The following is a 21,209-nucleotide window of genomic DNA, read 5'->3' on the forward strand; positions in this document are numbered from 1 at the left end:
AAGATGAASGTTTTTCTTCTGCTCCAAGCCAAAAAAACTTGGCTCAGCTACGCAATCATTTTAAAAGGTGGGTGTTTTTGCAGACTCACAACTTTGATTAGAATCACAGACTAGGTAAGAATAAGTTATTAACAAGATGAGAAATACTAATATCATTGCTAATACTTTTTAAACTCATGTCTCTCACTTTCTTGATTCCCAGAACAGATYTAGGAGCAAACTGGCAGCTGGGACATACTGAATGCTGCTGTCTTCCCTGCACAGCACTTCCCAGCAGGACAAATTTAACAATTAGGAACCAATCACACAGGAACCTTCTACTACAATAATTGTAGCTGGGTACCTGTTTCAGGGATGCWGGCACAGATGCTGATCAGAGAGGAAAAAGACTACATAAAACTTCTTGCTTTTTCTTTTTATTGAAACCTTTCTTTCTGCCAGAGGGCTTAAATCAAAAGCTGTGCCCAAAAATCATGCAGAGCACCTACAGGCAGGAGGATGAATTTGTGGCATGGTTTACCAGAGAGGTATTTATGTGCTGCTGCCCCAGCCCAGGGAGCTCTGCCCTCCCTGACGCTCCAGGGCTTGCAGAGCCTGTCCAAGCTGAGCAGAAAACCACTGCTGCCGGCCACTTTTGGATTGGGGTGTTTGGCTGTTCTAAAAATTTAATTCAACTAAGACTCTGAATACTGATTAGATCCAAGCCCCAGCCTAACCTTTCCAAAGTTATGTAATCCCTGAAATCCAAAAAGCCTTGAAAAGCTTAAATGTGACAGTGCCAATGATGTCATGCTGCTGAAAGGTTTCCATGGAAACCACTCTTACCACTGCCATATGCCTGTGGCTCTCGGCACCAGAGCGCAGCATCCTCGGCACAGTGCCCCCAGCACCAAAACTGGGCAGAACTGGAAGGAAATGGCCAATGCCTGCCAGGAGCCACTCATCTTCCCGTGCTCYCCACCCTGCCACACAGGAGCAACAGCCAAGCTGGGAATGTAGCTTCATCCTCAGCAGGACAGAAGCCATCAGTACCCAGGAGACCTCCCCACTGAACAAAACTCCCGCATTGAGCCCCAAGAGCAGGCAATGCTTCTGAACAGGGACACTCAGTCCTGGCTCCCTTCAGCCCAGTGACAGGGCACATCCTCATCCTCATTCCCAGCTCCAGCAGGGCCATGTGCCAGCTGCCCTGCAGGACTGCCTGGCAGCCCTCACCCAATGCCACCTTACACAACCAGAGGGTCAAACCCATTTTCATCACTAGCAAGTTAAAAAACAAAATCAGAAAAAACAACTGAACAGTCAAAAAGCATTCCATGGTTGCAGAAAAGAGTTTACAAAAGTTCCCCAAACCTGAAAGCAGCTATATAGAACAGATCTACTGGCTTTAAAGATCTCCTTTTCCCCCTACTCATCTTCACCAACCTTGTAATTCCTGAGTAACTGCAGCTGCAAGGCTTTGTGGCTTTTTCTAAGAAGTAAAGCCTAATTTTCTGAYGTCTCTCTGCCTGAGTTCACCCTCGCCCAGCTGATGAACTAAAACAAATGCAACAAATTAAACTTCGGGTTAATTTAAAATGCAAGCACAGGGACAGCCCGTATGCCCTTATTTCCCTCAAAGAAATTGAGAAACTCCCCCTGTTAAAGAGTTCTGCATTTTTAATCATCCTCTYGGGCCAGGGCACTTCTCACACCCCTTACATAAGGGCTATAACCCRATTTCATGTGCTCAGAGACATGCAATGGCTCTGCCTGGGTTTGATACCCATAGAGGTAAGAAAAGGGGGTTTTCTTACTCGCTGGGAGTGTTCAGCTCAAGCCCAATATCGAAGACCACCCCACCTAATTACAACTTTACAGCAGATCACACAAATTATGTCCAGTGGAGCACAAACGACCAGAACTTCTCTTGCCTCCCTGAACACCAGGTCCAGCTGAGCAGAGGGGCCAGRTCCTTCCKTACYRGGCTTAACTGCAGCCACTCACCCTGGTTTTCAGAGGCAAACCCCCAGCTGGGGAGWGGAGGCATCCAAGATCTGCTTTGTCCCACATTTACCCTCCASAGCAGTTTCCAGCGGGAGGCTGAGGAGCASAAGACTGATTTTTTTTAAGAGTGCATCATGGACACTTTGGCAAAACAGAGAATAGTCTCAACAAGGCTTGAGGGAAGCATCAAGCTGCTGTTCCCTCATCTCCCACAAAATCCCTGCCAAAAAGCCTATAGCGTAATGCAACAAAACCAAATTACAATTGTAACATTTTTTTTAATTAAATGATGAATCCATATTTGTTGAGCTTAGCATGGATTCCCTTTTTTGGCATTCACAATTTTAACAGTTATTCACACGTTCCAGCTTAGTTACCCCCTAAACATTATCCAAACATTGCTATTTCAGGACATGCTGTGGGGCAAATGAACCCTTCTGGATTGGGGGCTGGCTGCTTTGGACCATGATTTACCATGATTTACTGACCAGACATAATTTACTTGAGTCCCCCTCAAAGAACTGAACAACRCCCTCTATTTTCCCCTTGGACACAAAGCCCTAGGGGGCTCTGCTTTGCTTTCTCCCCCATGTTCTCTGCCAGGCCCTGAGCAGCTCCGCAGGCATCTTTGTCATTATTCAGTGGAAGCAGAGGGCAAGTGGAGCCACAGTGAGACACACAACAGCCACAGCAGCCAGCTCACACAGCCTGCCTGGAAAAGCAGTGAAATGGCCGAGCACCACCAGGCACAGGTGAGATTTTGGGCAGCCACCCAGATGTGCCAGGCAGCCCACGGGAGTCTGTCCTGTGCAAGTGCTCTGCCAAAAGGCACTCACAGCTCCTCTGCTGCCACCTCCTCCCCTCCCTGAGGACACCAGCCGACCACCCTGGAGAGCTGCAAAGCCTCCATCGCTGAGAGCCCTTATTTATCGCTGCTTGCTGTGTGTTCCTGCAGCATTTCCAGAAAACAGGATGCAGTGTTATTCCATGACTGCTAAAGGTCAGTCCTCATTTCCACAGTAATGATGTYCAGGAAGGTTTGCAACTTCTCTGTTTAATACCATCACGTTGAAACACTGCTCACGGGTCTCAGAGCTTGGTTTGTTTGTTGGTAGTTGCATTTCACTCAAACCAGCCCTACAATTTCCAGCCAGCTCCTGAGGTAGCCATGGACCTGCTCCCAGGGAAGTCACTTCCTGACGGCCGTTGTTTTGAAACTGATGTTCTGAACCATAAGGATGTATTTTTTCCCCACACTGTTTATTTTCTTCTAAGCTCCAACCCACTTAGTCCATTTGTTCCTAAGATAGCCCAGCTCCCATAAGCTGCCATTTGATGGTAGGTTTTTGCAGCTAGCAAGCAATATAATTGATTACCTTTGAGCCTCCTTCTATAGCAGCATGATTCCTAAGGCATGCCTTGTCCTAAACAATGGCATGCTGCTCACTCAGAGCTCTAATCAACATTCTTTCATTCACAAGCAAAAAAAGAAAAGAGAACAGCATGGAAAGAACCGTGTATTTCTCAGAATGGTGCCTTATAAAAGAACTCTCTCAAAAATACCATTCAGCAAACTTAAACAAAGAAAACCCACTCCTCCTCAGTTCCTCTCACAGCCACCCCAGTCAGGAACCATTCCACGTGTCCCCTCTTTCTTTGGCCTCCATGAAGCCAGTACCTCCAACAACAGAGAAGTTTTCAACTACTTTTAGTCCTCATGATCCAGCAGAAAGAGGGATTTCTGTTGTCTTTGTGCATTGGCCATGGAGCCTGGCAAGGAGCATAAGGCCTTGCAGGCAGCAGGGTCACTGAGACATAGGCAAAGTCAATTTATTGTCTGGCTGTTCCCTTACAATTTAATTGTGCCATTTCTAACCCCAGCAAAGCTCTTCTGGATCTCTGGCTAAGCTATCCATACAGACTTTTCACCAACACCCACTTATTCTTCCTCTAAATATTCAGGCTGGTAAATAAATGTTTTGCCTTCCCAAGCTAATGCATAATGTATAAATCAGCCCCAAACACAAAGAAACCTAAAAACAGTTCTCATAAAAAAGATTGAGATTTTTTTTCCATAAACAACAGCTGGCAAAGTATCTCACAAGAAGGAAAAAAAAATCCCACTTTGCCGATACATTTAATTGCTTCAGGATTTCATGCTTCTCCAGACTTTTTTGCTACAGCCAATGTTAGAAGCAAAGTGTTTCCATCCAAAAATTGCAGTGAAGCTATCCCCATCTCCCACTTCAGGGAACACTGCCTGAGGAGAGCTGGAACAGCACAGGTTTCTCCTCAGCCATTCCAGCCTCCCACAAGATCCTGGAGCCTGCTCCCACAGCCTCCCGAGTGGCTGTGAAGAGGATGCATTGTATGTGGCACCATCACAGAGACACCTTCACATCAAAACATGAAGATGAGGATCTCAAGTATTTTCACTCAAAAAATTAAAAAGCAGATGAAACTATTCCGTTTAAAATTCGAGTGAATTTGATAATAACAAAACAGCATTACACAGAAGGGCAACGAAATGTTTTTWAAAAAGAAGAGGATGGTAAAGGACAACAGGAAAGTGCTTATTCTGACTTTGCTGTAACTATTTTCACCTCCACAGAAACAGCAGTGTGTGTTTGCCTGTGTCAGCACTCTGAGGGCTGTCCCACTATGCCTGCTGTTAAGCACATCAAGAAATAAAGAGGGATTTGCCCTGACAGCCACACCTGAGGTTCCATACAGAACCTCCCACGCAGTTTCTGTTTACCCCAAATCTCAGATGACCTCGTTCTTACAGAGCTGAGCACCCCAGCCCCTGCTGTGCCACGCAGCTTGTCAGATGGGCGACACAATCCCAAACCATTCCTGAGCCTCCCACGGCCTGTCCTGCCCAAGAGGGGAATTAGTGCACACCAGGGAACCTCCCTTMTGCGCAATTTCCAGCACCTACAAAGGCATGGACACAGAGCACAAACCTGGCAAGGCATACAGCCTGTCACCTTCCCAGCACCAAGCACAAACCTCCAGTTCATCTCAGTTTCCCACACACTAATCACTCACAGCAGCATCATTTGAACAGTTCACTCAGTTCTTCGAGTTTTACAGATAAACTACGAAGTATGTCTCTTCCCCTAGACCTGTGGGAGTAGGAAATTAAGGCAATAAATTAAGCCTGGTCTGCTTRCAAACCTCCCTCTGAAATTAGGCAACAGGCTCTGCTTTAACCCCACCAGCCCTCTGCTTGCCTGAATTCCACCAGCGTTGGCAGCACCTCACTTGTGAGACACAGGGATGGCACCAGCCCTGTCCCCCAGAGTGACACCCCAGCTTCACCTGCACGGCTCCCCCAGGAGCAGTGTCACCTGGGGACACCTTGTGGGACTGCCATCCCTGGGGCTGGAAAAAGGAGTGAAAGCAACGGGCCTTTCTCTAGTTCAACTGGCTCCAGGCAAGTCTGCACCTCCACTGGGAATGTGTCAAGGATCTGCAAAATCAAAATAGGATGGGGAACTGATAGCACACACCCTTAAAAGGCCATCTGATCCTGATTTATAGGCTCGAAGCAGCAGGGTATTTCCTGCATGGGAAAAYTTGCCAGGGGAACATCAATCCTGTCTTCAGCTGTCCCTGGCTGGGCAGAGCAGTTCCATGTGCTCTGCAGAGGAAGCAAGACTCAGGTACTCACACGTGTGCTCGGAACACGGATGCACCAAGGTCTCCTCCAGCAGTCCAAACACCACTAAAACCTTCAAGGAAACTTGGCCAAGCAGATTATGGGTAATGACACATCACATAACTCAGCTGTGGACTGCTGGGTCTGTCCTCTCTGCTTCCTGCATGCTCACGTATTTATTAATTTGATATTGRAGGCGGGTTAAATATCCCTGCAAGTCTTTCCCAGGAGACAGTGATTCAATCCAAACCATTAAGCATAGATGCAGTGGAGGTAGGGCAGAAGACGTGYTGGCTTTCAACAAAAGCTTCACTTGGAATTTATGTTTTTTTTTAGAAAAAGGGAGTTTGGAAAGACATGTCAAAAGGAGGAACCCAAGTGCGAGCAGAACATAAAATTAATTCAAGCACAGAGCTCACAAGCAGCTTGATTCCCCCAGTACCAGCTTCCCCCAAGCACATGAGCAGTGGTGGCTCAGTGGAACTTTCCATCACCCAGTCCAAGTATTTGTCAGCTCCTGCATCCTGATTAAATCTGTAATCCTGGTTACCAGGGATGGGGGAGAGGGCAAGGTTCAGCACTACCCACAGAGCCTCGCTCCGTAGGGATCCGACAATCTCGCTCCAAGACACGGCTCACAAGACTGAATTCATCTGCACTCCCCTGTCCACTGCTCTCTGAGCTGTCCTGACTGCTCTCTTGCCCACCCCTCAGCTTTGGGGGCTGCCAGAGCCTCTGCAGAGCCTGGCACAGCTGGGGCACAGTCTGCCAGACCTGGCTCCAGCCTCTACCCACCCTGTGTGCCCGGGCTGGAGGCACAACGTGGTGTGCAGAAGGTGTCCAGCAGTGCAGCTGGACAGTGTCACCATGCCTGCCCTGCTCACCTGAACGTCCGTGGCTGAGCTCACTGCCTGGCCCTGGAGCTGCACCTCTCTTTGGTCCAGGGATGCCAGCGGTTACCACATCCCTGGYGGTTGCTATGGCTACAGGAAAGCTGCTGCATCCCTGCATCCAGCATCCTGCCTGACCGAGGGTCCTCGCAGGGACCAATTGCCCTGGAGGACATCCTCGAGGTCCTGCTGGCTTCAAGAGCGGCTCTGATGTCCCCTCACAGCAAATCCATGTCTTCTCCTTCCCTTTCCCTCGCACACTGGCATCCTCTCAAGAGGCAGAGCTCAGCAGCTCTCACTGCAGAGCACAAAGGGCACAGGAAACCCTCGAATTCCCTGGGAAAATGAGACACAAAGAGCTATTTCATACAGAGAAACCATTACTGACTTGTTAACTGGGAGATGCCAGAGGACTCCAGGGAAATGTCACTCGGTCCACTGGTCCCAATCCCARTGGCAAACACACCTCACACTTTGCTTGCACTTTTCCCAGTGAACTGGGCACTGGATATGGATGGAGCCAAAAGGCAGTGCCAGGCCCACCTYCAGCCCRAGTRGCCRCCTCTCCCACTGCCAGGGYCCTCCTCCAGGCATGCTGACCCGGCTGTGGCACGCTGATAAGGCCACCTCTACCACGAGCACAGRCAGGGATCCCATCAGGGACTGGGAYTGCAGYCAGRTTTTATGGAGCAACAGGTGAGCAGCAGCACCATGAGACCCCAAAGCAGCCTCCTCCCGTGGGAGCCATCCATGCAGGGTGACAAGGCACAGGGCTCCCTGTGCCCCAGCACACAGGACATGTGAACCCTGGCTCTGCCTTGCTGGAGTTGTGACAATGAATAATTAATTGCTGCTTTGTTTTCTAGTGAAATTCTATAGCAGTAATTATCTCTGTTTTAACACAAAATAATTATCACTTTCTCCTTTCCCTCCTCTTCTCCTGCCAATTAAGAGATGGGAAGATTGCACCTCTGGCTCATGATTCTCCAGAGCCTTTGGGGCTGGAGCTGCTGTGGTGGGGAATCACGGGGATTCCTGGATTGCCCAACAGGGCACGGACAGCTTGCCAAGCTACAGAAGGGCAGAGCCCTGCAGTGCCTGGGTCACAGGGCAGTCACACTCATCARGGCAGAAGCTGATTCTCCAGTTGGTGTCTTCTGAGACTTTTAATGAGTGCTAATTAAAAGTGGCCGTTCAGGCCGTCAGCACCTGCCCATCCATCACCAGATCCTGGGCTGACGCTGCTCCTGTGTCCAACAGGCTGCAGCCTCAGGACTGTTCTTGGCTACAAACACACTGCTCAGGACTGCTCATTTCCTTTTACCCCACCTCTTTTTCTCCCATGCATATACAAATAAAACAAAAAAAAAAGAGTTTATTCCAAAATGTTTCCCCCTCCAGCAGAGACGCACAACTACGACAGCGCCAACAACTGTGAGAACTCCTGGCACATTCTCACCCAAGCTCGTGCCTACAGATGGGGGACACTGCCAAGATCACTGGTAGGGGACAGAAAACTGTGGCACTGCCTGGACACTACCTCTGGCTACTGGCACAGGCACAAAATGAGCCAGGAGCAGCAGCTCCCTCTGAGAGAGAAGTTGCCTGAAAACTCATGAAGCACTGGGGCAACCTCTGGTCCACAATCAGTACTTTTTTTTCCAAAGCACCAGTAAAAACCCTTTAAAAGATATTTGACCCTATCCTGAAATTGTAGGGTATCTGACCTTATCCTAAAATCCTGAAATTCAGGACGGAAATTAAACCAAACCTGAAAACCTGCTGGTATCGCTGGATGAGCACACACAGAATGCTGAGCAGCTTTCTGTGCTGGTGACTATGGGGTGTCTGCCTGGTTTGAATGCTCCAGGCAGCTGGCATCCTGTTGTGWTATTCCCCACGTTTGCCTGGAGCGTGCCCCACTGTTCCAGACAGTTCTGTTCTGTGATGTTCACTCAGCACACACACCATGCCTGGCACACGCTGCTCCGGTGGCGACACTTTCCCTCTGTGACCTCCCACTCACACCTTGCCCACTCAGGCTGGAGGAGCACATGGATGGATTATCCCTTTTCCTGTGTGCTATCATCACCCYGAGCACTCCCAAAGTGAGTGCCCCTGAAGAGCCTGGGCTGAACCCAGAGCTCTGCACCTCACTGCCAGCACCAGGCATCTTGAGATCTCTGGGAAAGAAAAATCAATCAGCTCCCCATTTCCTAACAGGAACAGCAGGGAAACGACAAAAAACTTGCACATATGGGCAACCAATACCCAGTCTGGGAATTTTTTCTATGCAGTCCATGAAAAAAGGCCATTTTAATTAAATACTTTTATTTTACCCACTGCTGCACATTAAGTCAAACTGCTTCAGCATTAATATATAAAACCATTATTCTATGCATGCATAAGTGAATTTATGCACGTGTCTGTATATAAAAACTATACAATTAAGCACTGCTTAAAATGCAGATGGCAGATGATAAAGACTCCATCCTGACTGCATTAAATCCTGACGTGGGATGTTGTATTTGATTCTTGGTCGTTTAAAACTAGTGTAAACGCAATGAAGTCAATGAAGCCAGTAATAATTTACACTCGTGGAAAATCTGGACCTTTGATTTTTAACTACTAACTACTGGCAAGAACTGAAAAACAAGCAACAAAAAAACAGTTTGCAACATGGGGCCAGATGTTATTTTTCTTCTTTTGCAGTAATAGCTCAAAAATACCAAATTTAAAACAGAACTCTAAGAAAGGCTTGTCCTGGATCTTGGAGTTACATCAGTTTTCAGCCCTGAAACTCAAATTAATGCTTGAGGCCCCTGTTTACACATTCATGTTCAATCTGTGAAATACTACAGATGCACCAAAATTTAAAGCATGTGCTGATAACCATTTGCTCTGATCTCCTTCATTATCAAGCTTTTTCCCTCTACCCTTCTGGCATCACAGGGACACTTTAAAATAGATTAGGAAAGATACTGTTGTTCATGTGATCTGCTCAGGAACCTCATATACTGTCCCAACAAAAMCAAGTCACACATTTTATATTACCTGGGGTCAACAGGCACCAAGGCAAATWACTACATTCCCAAATTTCTCGGTACTGCAAGTCCACAATTTTTAACAACCAAAAATTTACAGCAGCATAGATTATCCTGGGGAGAATTTGGATATTTTACAAAAAATGYAGCAATATATTCTTAAATTTAAATGGACAATTTGCATTTACCATGGCAGAAGAACAATTCAGGTGTGCAAAAAAATAAACTACTCTGGTRTCTGGCCAGCCTACAACATCTACATCTGGTACACACCGCAATGTTATTGCAGCTGTGAGCAGCCATCTGCACCTCAGCAATGTCCCGAGGCAGCCAGAGTCACCAAACAAGGGGACCACACTGACTSTCCCCAGCTGCCAACCCCAAACCCTCCAGTGGCGCTGCTTTCCATGCTCAGCATGTGAAAATCCAAGTGCGTTTTCTTCCAAGAGAAAGGAGCAAGTCTGACTTGACAATTTTTTTTCACTGCCTCCTTAGAAATTCAGGTCACAGGCTTCATGGAGGACTTCTCAAATTACCAGAGCGATGCACAGCAGCAGCCTGGCATCCTCAAGTGTCAGAGAAGTTAAAACCCAGTTCTGAGAGGTACAATGTGATATTTATTCATGTCTGAAGTCATGCTTTGTTTCTTAACACCTTTTAAATGCAAAGGCATTTAAAGATTTGGAAGCAAGGGCCTCTTTCACTATTTCAAACCTCTCTGCTGCCTTTTCCACAACACACAATAACCAAAGCAGTAATCCAAGCTCACTAAAAGGTCAAGGAAGCAAGTCTCATTTCTCCAGATACAAAGAACAAACAAAAAAAAAAAATAACATAAGGAAAAAAGCCAAAATAAACCCCCAACTGAGAAAATTTCTGGGCATTTTAAAGTTATTCCAGAGGGGAAAAAATAATCACAGAAAAAGACAGAGGGTTCCCCCACTCCACTGCTGGAGTGCTACCATGCAGATGGGGCTGCATTTCTGACAGATTCTCAAACAAAATCCCTCTGTGCCTTTGACAGCAGCAGATGTACAGGTTAAGATCTGTTCCTTGTTCCTTACAAGGATTATTCCTTTCTTCCTCCCCAACTGCCATCATTTCTCAGGACTATTAACATGATTCCGGGACAGCAACAGTCAATTAACCTTTGGTGTTCCTCACCACCAGCAGCTTTCCAAGGAGGACATTTTGGAGCTTACCACCTCTCCTCCACCTGCAAACTGTAGGGACAACACTGCCTTTGGAATCTGGGGTTTACTTTCTCATTYTTTTGTTTCATCGATGCAATAGAACAAACCAAGGATGAACTGGATAATAGCACTGCCACCTCTTGATTTTAATTACACAAGCTTGTATCATTTTTCTCCGTGAAGCTCTGACTGCTGGAGTTGCATGCATAATCAAATGGGAACACTCTGGCAAAATTTCAGCAAAAAAGAACACCACTGGCTTCCTGCGTGTGCCCAGAGKGCTCTGTTTTACAGAGAACTGCATGGTTTGGGTGACCAGTTCAGAGTTTTAAATACCTGGCCAAAAGCAGCTGTTCTGAGCTTCMCCTTTGGCACATTGTCCAGGTAAAACAGCGGGTCCTGCCTCAGAATAATGGTGCTCAGGTACCTGCTCACCTGTACAGCAACACATCTCAGCCCCCTYAGATGGCTGAAAAATCCTAGAGAAAGTACTTGTGACCACCTCTTACTGCTAAGAGGCCCTACAATCCCACAAAAAGCCCAGGCCAGAACACGAACCCCAAGCTCTGATCGAGCCCAGAGCGCAGCGCAGGACAGGAAAATATCCGCAGTTGTTTCTAACAGAGGGAGCCGCAGCCTCCGCGAGGAAAGAGCTCCAAACCCCACGGCTGCTTTGCACGTTCCCCTCAGCCAAAGGTGCAGCTGTTGGGACACAAGCCCAGCCAAACCCAGTGTATGGATCCAACCCAAAACCATCCCCGGGGCTTGGCCAGTGCCGGACAGCCCGAGCCTTGGCTCCTGGAGCCAGGTGTCAGCAGCAAACCCCAGCGCCTGCTCCCACCAGGAGAACATCCCTCCTTCCTGGCTGAAGGAAGAAATAGCCCAGCTCCTTGCCAGCACACCAACCCAGAAGAAATAAGCATGTTTTTGTTTTTGTTGCTGAGGTTTTAACCCAAACATCCTGGTTTTATGATGCTTTAGGTCTGAAGTTGACAAACAGACAGAAGCAGAGTGTGGCAGCAGAAGTTCAAGCAAAATTCTGTCAAATTTATCAAACTTATAGCTCAGGGAGAGAAGAACATCTTTTTTTGCTATTCCTCGAGGACATTTTGTTACTAAACTTACAGCARTTTATTTTTCTAACGTTCCCCCAAGTGAAAGCAAGGTTTGGCAACTTGCAAGGCAGAAACAAATKTCTACTTTTCATTTTGCTAGGATAAAATTAATTTTGCTTGAGGGAAGGCGACTTTGTTTTTTAATTGGATTAGGAATCAAAGAAGAAAAGAAGAAAAAGAAGGAAAGGAAAACAAACCAAAAAAATCACTCTTCACATAGCAGGCTGTAACTGCTTGGGAAGAAGGCCTTCCTAAACTCTGCAGCGCAGAGCCTGCTCCACTGTGTTTGTTCTCTGGACTTCATTMTGGGCACAACAACCCAGGGGAATTCAGACCACCTAAAGCCCAGCACATGCACAAGTCACRGCACAGAGAGGAAAGAGATCAGAAAGTTCAGCTGCAGCTTCAGAGGGTTTGGGTTTGCGGGCTCAGGTCTGTGGTTCAGTGCCAAAAGGGCTCCAAAGACACGGCCACAAGCAGCCTGGAAGGGTTACCTGCTCCACAGCCAAGCACTACAAATTACATTATCATGAGCTATGACTCACTGGAGAAATATTGATAAAAGAGAAAGTTGCTTTTGAAATAAGACAAGGAGATGTAAAAAATAATTGCATAAAAATTTCTTCAGCTGTTTAATTTAAACACTTTTATGCCTGAGGGTCTAAATGAATACACGGAGATCTTTTTGTTCCTGCAGCAATCAAGTATTTCCTGATATTACTGATAATGACTTTAAAACAGCACACTTTAGCAGGGCTGTTATTTTATTTTCAGCCTTTCTGGGCGGGATGGAAGCGATAACACAKGGGAGGAAGGTGGTGACAGCTCATCAGAGGAAGCATATGTCAGTCTGGTGAGGAGTTAACGAGGGCTGGCACCGGAACCTCAGCCACGCTGCCTCCAACACCAACTTCCAAACACAGACATCCCATCCTGACACAGCCCCAGAGCTTGTCACCTTCATGACAGCTAATAAACCCGGCCTGAATCAAGATCAAGCTTTGGAGTTCCCTCAGTGCAGTCTTAGTTCYGAATCTGGTAGCACAGGGACCTGACCCAAAATTCAATATTAAACCAGCTGAATCCTTTTTCTTGGCTTCCAGCGGGTGAATCACATTTCTGAACAAGACTGGGTGAGTAAATTATACTTTGCCTGAATTGACACAAGTAATTCTCACTCTTTCCTGCTCATCTTTGGCATGAGCTAAAACTGTCAAACATTGCCCAGAAACACAAGTGTTTCATTTAAACAAGATCACTACTTTTGTGAATAAATTCTGTCCACTTTTTTTGTCCATCTCTAGTTCCACACACCTTCAWGTGAGTACCACAAGGACAAGGGGATGGCAGGAGAGGCCAGAAGAGCATCTKCTGTGTGACAGCAGACACTGCCACGAGAAGCCACCAGGATCCAAGAGGGAGGGGACAGCAGCCATGACTGCTGGGCTGGACACTCAGGGGACAGAGTGACAAGAGACAAGAGGCAAGCAACAAGAGACAAGAGGCTCCTTAGAAAAGCAAGCAGATTGCTCTGTGGGTCTGCTCCCATGGGCCTCAACACAACCACAGCCAGCCACGGGACCAGGCCAGAGCCCACAATGAGTACTTCTCAGCAAAAGGACAAAAAAAAATCATAAAATGGTCTTTAGGATGGGTTAAGTCCATTTCACCCCTTAAATATTTCTACAGTTTTTGTTGTAAAGGAAACACAAGTGAAACCCCCCTATCTGGTGCAGTTCTGATGATGAAATGATACTAGATAGGCCACTGGATAAACCATTAGGAAATCAAAATACCAGCTGGCAAATATCATGCCAGGCATTCAGAGGAGCCTGCAATCACCCATGCAGCTAAAGAACAGAACCTTCCCTTTGGCATGTAAAGGTGTGCTTATTGCCAGTTTATTGCCAACACTGCACAGAAGCCAAGCATTGCAAAAAAACCACAACACATTTCAACAGGAGGCATTCYGTTCCCTCCTCCAGCAGATGAGGTAAAACTGCTCTCTTAAACACCCCACTTTTGCCTAGCTGCAAGGTGTTTATACAGGCTCATTTGGGAAGGGAGCATGAAAAAAAGCCCAAGTCTCTTCAGGCAGCATTTCCCTGATGACACCTGCCCAGGGGAAGGAGGAGCACCAGAAGGCCAGCGCCYGCGCTCCCATGGGAATGCTGGRGAGGTTTTAGCTCTGCTGATTCCCAGGTCACAGCAGACCCCGAGGCTCTGGTTATGCACCACTCGTGCATTATGCTCAGCAGCATCACAAATTGCCCCAGTTTCCCTGAGCAGCCCTTGGAGAAGGCAAAGGAAGGCGTGCTCGGTGAAATCTCGCACTTTCCGACTGCTGTGGCACCATTTGGGGCCGGATCCAGCACCAGCACAGCCCGAGCAAGGACAGTGCTGCCCTGGCAGCCRTGGCATCAAGGCTAAAATCAGCTCWGCCTGACAACTGCAGTCATGGTGTCAGGGCTGCACGAGGATTTGAACCATGCTGCTCCTATCCATGATCCACTTTTAAACAGCAAAGCACAGCTAGCATTTTATCAGACAGCTCCAGGGTCACTCAGAACACCCTGATGTGCCCATGCCCCTCTGGCAGCTCCCTCACTCACTCATTTGCTGAGCAGCAGAACTGATGCTGCTGCAGGTGAACAGTGAGCTCAACAAGGAACTTCCACAGGCACTGCAACAGCATCCCAATCCCAAATTCTTCTCACTGCCACCCAGCCTAATGCAAATATGCTTAACACCATTTAACATTATTTACATTTACACTATGGTAAATCCAAACAAAATCGACAAAATCACACATACGACCCAAACTCTGTTGCTTTCACTTCTTTTCTGAAGTACTTTGAGTCAGTTTCTACTGCAGAATATCACATGATGACAATTTCAAGAAGAAACAGTCATTTCATGTATCTAGGTATTTCTGCTTTCTCTCTCCTCAGAAAACTCAATGTATTCAGTAATTATTGTTTTGCTGTCTGAGAAACGGGAAGAAAAAAGCCACACACCACAAATAAAATCCCCCATGCTTCCTACAGACCACTCTATTTGGTGAGGGCAGCAGAAACAGCTGCAGATGGTGAGATGGCAGGTGCTGAGGTACAGAGCACAGTGGGGGAAAATATTACTGCTAGTGCTGATGTGAGGCTGCAAGACTGGATCTGSACTGTGCCAGAGTGACGCAAACAAGCAAAAATTGAGTAAGAAGAATTTTTGTACCAGTTTCTGCTGTCTAAAGAACACTATAATCATCCATCTGTCCAGAAATGTTATTAAGGATTACAGCAGAGGAAAAATCATAGGCAGAGAAGTGCAGCAAGAACTGTATTTGTTAGAATTTCTCCTGAGGCACGTAACCTACATTAGTCCTGAAGAACAGAGAAAAACCCTTCCCCTCCTCTCCCCAAAAACTTGAGGAAATGATATCCAAGCTCTGTTGTGAAAAACAGTGTGTATGGGCTTTAAAATAAGCAAGTTTTGGCAGCACCTACGTGAGGAAGCCAAATGCAGGACCRAGGAGCTGGAGGTAGCTTTCATTCCTACCTGGTTCAGTGCAATTCCTGACGTAGAGCTGCCCCCCAGCCTCTGGCACATCGGTCACATTCTGCTCACGTGCTTGCAGTAGCTGTCTCCCACTCCACTTGTCACTACTTTCCACAGAATAGCTCAGGGCATCATAACCTGAAGAAAAAGAGCAGAGGGTACATGAGGAAAGGCAATGCCTGATTCTGTTTCTGAACACCTGAGGCAGCCAAAACATTTGCATTTCAAAAAACCCATGGCCCCTTGGGTTTAAAAGAGCAGCATTTCTAACCCCACTGGAAAGGGACACTGCCAGCAGCTCCCCATCCCACAGGAGTCAGGTGCATTCCCACACAGCTTCCAAAGTTCATCCTGGAACAGGAACTCTGTTTTCCCACCCAGCACCATCTCACTGGAGTCAGAAYACGCCTCTGCCTCATTTCCAAACCTCCATGCTTCCAGTATCAAGAAATACCCATGAACATGAGGGGCATGACTTTGTCTCACCACTTGTGACCCACCCCTTGCTCTGCTCTCCSTTCAGCTTTGCCCTGCTGCCAAGTGAAGCTCTGGTTTAGCAATTTCAACACAGACAATTTTAGCAATTTCAATCAGACAGCTGGCTGATTTCCACGATATTCCTGGCACAAGGCTGGTCAGCCCTGGACATGCCATGTCTGCCTAATCAGCTGGACACACATGCTCATGTGTCAGTTCTATGCCTCCCACGCCGGTTCAGAATTAAGGGAGGAAGAAAAAGCTGGTTTTGTTTTTTTGTTTGTTTTTTTGTTTTTTTTTTTCAAAGCCAGAAGGTGTCTACACACCAAATCAGCTCTCTTGCATTGGAGACCTTGTGGCCTTCCAGTAACAAAGATCATTTGAGATGGATTTCCTCCCACCCTTCCATCTCCTTCCCACCAAGCGTAATATGGGCTCTCTCACAAGGACTTCTAAATTATTCCCAGTTTTGTCCACTACTTTGGAAAMAGATAACAAGCAAAAAAGCAAAGGGACAGAGATTCAAGACTTGGGCCAATGTCTCATAGGATGAATAAGCACAAACAAAAGGTTCTCTGCTGGCACATCCAGTTGAGAGAGTGCCCAACCTGAGACTCGTCCGCCTTGTCCAGATCATGCTCTGCTCCAGCCACCCCACGTCACACTACCAGCCAGGAGGAAATGTTTGAGAAAGGGCTGACAGGGAATCTGCATCCCAGGCCACCAGCAGTAACTGGRACCAACRCTCCCAGGRCTCCCAGGAGCTGTCTGGGTGCRCATTTGGGTGCATATYTGGGGGAAGAGCTGCAGTGGCACAGGCAGCCTGAAGCACTCCTGTTTTCTAAGTAAAAAAACCCAACATTAATATTGGTAAACTAAATGCCATCATTTGAAGCTTCAAGCACTTTGTCCTTTATGCTTTACAAATGTTAGAGAATGGAACTTGCTGTCAGTTTAGTCTGTGATAAGCTGATGGAAGCGGACTGCGTTTCCAAGAAGGARCACAAGCCATAATGCAGCATCAGCCATCTCCCATAACAACAAACACTCCGGCAGCCTGAGCAAAGCAGTTTCAGTTCCACATGCACGCTGCTCTCAAAGCAGGGGAACTCCTCTGCAAGCAGGCAACACTTCTCTGTGTCACTGATGGAGCAATGGCATGAGGGAGAACACGGGGACTGCCATGGCCCCGGAGCTCTGGCAGAACCTCTCCTGCTCCCTCCGCTCTGCCTCCCTCGGATGGCAAACTCTTCCAAGCAAGGGGTAAAGAAGGAGAAAGTCATCTAAGGTGACTTTGGAAGGGGAAAAGCTTAATTTGGCAATAGAAGTGTTTATAAAGGCTACATCCAGCACTGACAAAAATCAGCGTAAATAGCAGCGGACCTGGTCCATGGCTGAAGGCGATGGGATGGCTGTGACACCAGGAAAAGCTCTCCCCTGGTGCCTCCAGGCTTGAGCAGGACCAGCTGTCCCATGGCAGAACTTCCAGCCAACCATCCCCAAATCCTGCCTAGGGCATCTCCATTCTAACACACATTACACTCAACAGAGCAACAGAAAACAGAAGTTAGAGATGAACCTTTTTCCAAGCTTTGGCCTTCCAAGGATTTCCCTGTGAAAACAGGGACACGTTGAGATTTTAACCTTGCTAACAAGGACACTTGGTGACATATAACAGGCCCCCTGTGGTTTTCCCCGTGTGCTGGCACCAATCTCCTTGCAGTGTGGTGGAGGTTGCTCAAGGCCTGGCCTGCTTTAGGTGGTGGCACGAGCCACAAGCACCAGAGACACCACCTTGGCCCCACAACATCCTGCCAGGCCACCACCACCATGGCCAAACTCTTCTTCCCAAGGAAAGAAGAAAAGCTAACAGTGCAAAAAAGAAAGCTAACAGTTATCTTCATTAAATGCATTTATTCAATATTGTATGATCTTTAGTGGGAAAGAACCAAGAGGTTCATTCGTTTTCTCAGCAGAGGTAAAGACTACTGAACATCCACCTTAGCTACAATGTCATTTTGGGCAAGCCAGATTGAACACTTTCCTTATTAACATTCTAGCTGCTGGCTTTATGCTAAAACAATACTGTGACATCCTCTGAAGGGTTGGTACAATAAAGAATTTTTCCAAAATTCTGTACCATAGCGTATTTCAAAGCAGTCACATTATTTTTTCAAGGGCTGAACATTGCCACAAGGTATTTTCCACCATTCCAATTACCCATCACCAGTTTTACATTACACACTCAGAACCCCGCTTCTGGAGAGCTTTCCTTGCGCTTCCTCCCCAAGATATTCCCATGGACAATAAGCACATGAGTCATTTTTCCCTGTCTTTGTGCCTGCTCCTCATTTCATAACAGGACTAAGACAATGCAGTCGGTGCGTTTCCAGTGGCCGTGTCCCTTTACATGAGATGGGGAGCACACGAGTGTGCGCTCGCTGGGAGCTCCTGTCCCTGCCAAGCTGGAGTGGCAGCCTGGTGGGAACAGCCTCTCCAGCAGAATTGCTGATCCGTTCCACTTATGATCAGGAAAACGAAGCAGAGTGGAAAGAACTGATGGGGCCGCTCCGAACTCCAGAAAAGGCTCTGTGTGTGACCCAGATCTCCACGTGGAGCTCCTTACGCTGTTCCAGATGGCTCTGGCTGGAGTTTACAACTTTCAGCGCTGCAGAAACACAGCCAAGCGCATCCTGGCTGCACTTCCCAGCACRAAGAACACTACTTTACAATGCTGAACAACATCCCCACGCTCYCCAACTGCACTCTGATCTCACAAGTGCATTTATTTCAGCACCKAGGCACAGGAACCCCAACAAGATGGGGCAGCAGCAAGACCTCAGAGTGGACACCCAGCTCCTTCTGGGGACAAAGCAGGCTGGTGGGAGAYGGGGGTCCCATGGAACAGGGAGGCCTTTGCCCAGCTGGCCCCAGCAGCCAAATGAGACAGGAGCACCCAAACTCAGCACTGAAAGAGGGGAAGAAACTCTTCCACTGCATGGAAGAGGTGAAGAAARGCAAGGAAGATGGAAGGTGCTCGTGAGCAGACGGATGGAGCAGGAAAGAGCTGATGGGCCAGGGCTGGAGAAGGGAAGAGCTGAGGGCAGTGGGTGGGAGGAGGGAAGAGTTGATGGGCAGGGGGCTGGAACAGGGAAGAGCTGACAGGCAGGRGGCTGGCCCAACCAAAGGGACAGCTCTGTCACTGCTGCCTTTCCCTGGCAGGCACCAAGCACTGCTGCACAGGCAGGGCTCTRAGAGCTGGCAGGTATCCGCAGCTCTCACTGACAATAAACTACTTTCTATGCAAACTACTGGYCGGAGCCAAAAACAGCACAGCTTTTCCGAAATATGCTTGCCCTTCCTCCTCTCTCGTCTATCCCTTTTATCCATTGTTTTCACGGTGGTAGCTTTGGATTTTGGAGGGTTGGTTTCACAACCAGCTGAATTATCTTCGTCTCCCTGAAACTTTCCTACAGTTAAAACAACAGAGGAAGAAAAAAAGSCGGAACAAACAAGCACGAGCTTCCACATGAGCCAGCGCAGAGGTGGAGAGAAGTGGTGTGACAACCTCCACGCCGTGCATCTCCCCCTCATCCCTCACAGACCAGGTGAATCCTGGTGGGASAGCAGTGCTCAGGTAAATGAACTGCAGCATTGCTCCCCAGCTGCYCTCCCACAGCTGTGTCCCTGTGGCTGCTGTCCCCAGACACTCAGGGACATGTTCAGCCAGCCCCTGCCCACGGGTTTCTCCTACCACCATCAGACCTGCTGCAGACAGCCACCACATAATCTGAGCTCGAGATTGCATAAGCATGGCATAAATGGATTATCTCTTTTCCTAGGCTGATTTGGGAGATGCTTTTCTTCCCAAAATCATCGGCAGCAAAGACCATAAATAGAGCATCCTCAGGGGAAAAAAACCCAAAAAAAAACAAACAAAAAAACAAAACAAGAAGAAAAAAAAAAACCAAAAAAACAACCAAAAATTCTACACCTGGCTTTGACAAGCAGCCTGCTCCTTGCACCTGATTTCAAAGCTGTATTTCCACACATCCCAGCCTACAAGGAGAGGCACAGAAGGGCAGGGGAAGCACACTGCTGACAATACCTGTATCACACAAGTGAGGCCAAGCTGCAGGCAGAGACCCTGCAGGGTTCCCCACACCAACACCCTCAACCAAACACCCTCCCACACATTTTCTGGAAAACCCACAGCTCCACAAAACTCCAGGCACRATTACATTGCAAATGCTTCTTGCTGTGTCGCAGAATTAACTGCAGCCTCATCTAAAGATCCAGTCTGGGCCAGAGGAGGCTCACAYACCTGGAGGGGTGAATGACAAATCCTCCTGTTCCCCCAGCAGCAGGGACCACASAGTCAGTCTCTGTCCAAGCCAATCCTCCTCTCTGCCAGCTTGAAGACCCTTCAGAGGCATCAGAAAGGATCACTGCCTGAGYCCAGAATTCTGTCCCAGCCTCAAACACACCACATTAATCACAAATGCTGTCTCTGTAGCCCTCGTCCCTCACAAGCACCCTCAGAGGAGCGAGGCAGAAGCCAGGTACCCATCAGAACGCAACTCCGTGCACCTACCGCCTCAGCTGCCAGTCCTTCTCACCGAGCCCATGGCTCCACACACCTCCAGACAGACTGCCCAKCTCCCTCCTGAAGAGCACACAGCCCACTGAGGGCCCCATGAAGCTTCTGCCCCTCCCAGCCCAGCAAGCACAAGCCGAGCACTGCTYTCAGCAAAGCCCAGCTGGAGTCGGGAGGGCAGAGAACGCTCCAAAGGTCCAACAACAGCTCCACAGCTCTCACAGCAACAGCAAAATGTGACTTTTGGCTTGTTTTAACTCTGAAAAGCTGCCCACCCTCTGGAAGAGAAATTTCCACATGCATTCTGCTGGGGTMTGTCTCTGCTCCCAGACTGAGAGCAAAGAAAATCTCAAGGTGAGGCAGCACTCGGCAGAAATGCACTCACGGCTCATCGAGGTGAAGTGAAGTTCCTGCACCACTTCACACAGCAAAGCCCAGGGCATGGAAAGGTATCTCTGCAAAAGATGAACAGACTCCCCAAGAACTCCTGGGTTTCTTTGTCCCAAAGAGTGTTGGGTCAAGCTTAGTTAAGTGAAGATAAAATTCTGTCTTGTGTTCACTGTATTGTGCCAAAAACTGTTACTGGATATGKGATGACTCCAAGCTTCCATGGTTGTTCATTAGCAGTTCGTGCAGAAACTTGCCTTTTCTTTAGTATTTATTACAGCTTGGCCATTAAATTGACCATTCT

General features: G+C 47.8%; 1 protein-coding gene across 2 annotated transcripts in view; it reads right to left on the reverse strand.

The window, feature by feature from the left end:
* Window positions 1–15,577, reverse strand: part of SLC24A3 (solute carrier family 24 member 3) — an 89,444-nt gene extending 73,867 nt beyond the window's left edge. For both annotated transcript variants that reach the window (XM_057381645.1, XM_057381637.1), the window contains exon 1: window positions 15,445–15,577. The gene's annotated coding sequence lies outside the window, so the exon portion shown is untranslated. The remainder of the gene's footprint in view (window positions 1–15,444) is intronic.
* Window positions 15,578–21,209: the final 5,632 nt, after the last annotated feature.

Source organism: Malurus melanocephalus, unplaced genomic scaffold (assembly GCF_030028575.1).
Source record: "Malurus melanocephalus ecotype Western Australia unplaced genomic scaffold, MMel_1.1 scaffold_13, whole genome shotgun sequence".
Taxonomy (NCBI): Eukaryota; Metazoa; Chordata; class Aves; order Passeriformes; family Maluridae; genus Malurus; species Malurus melanocephalus.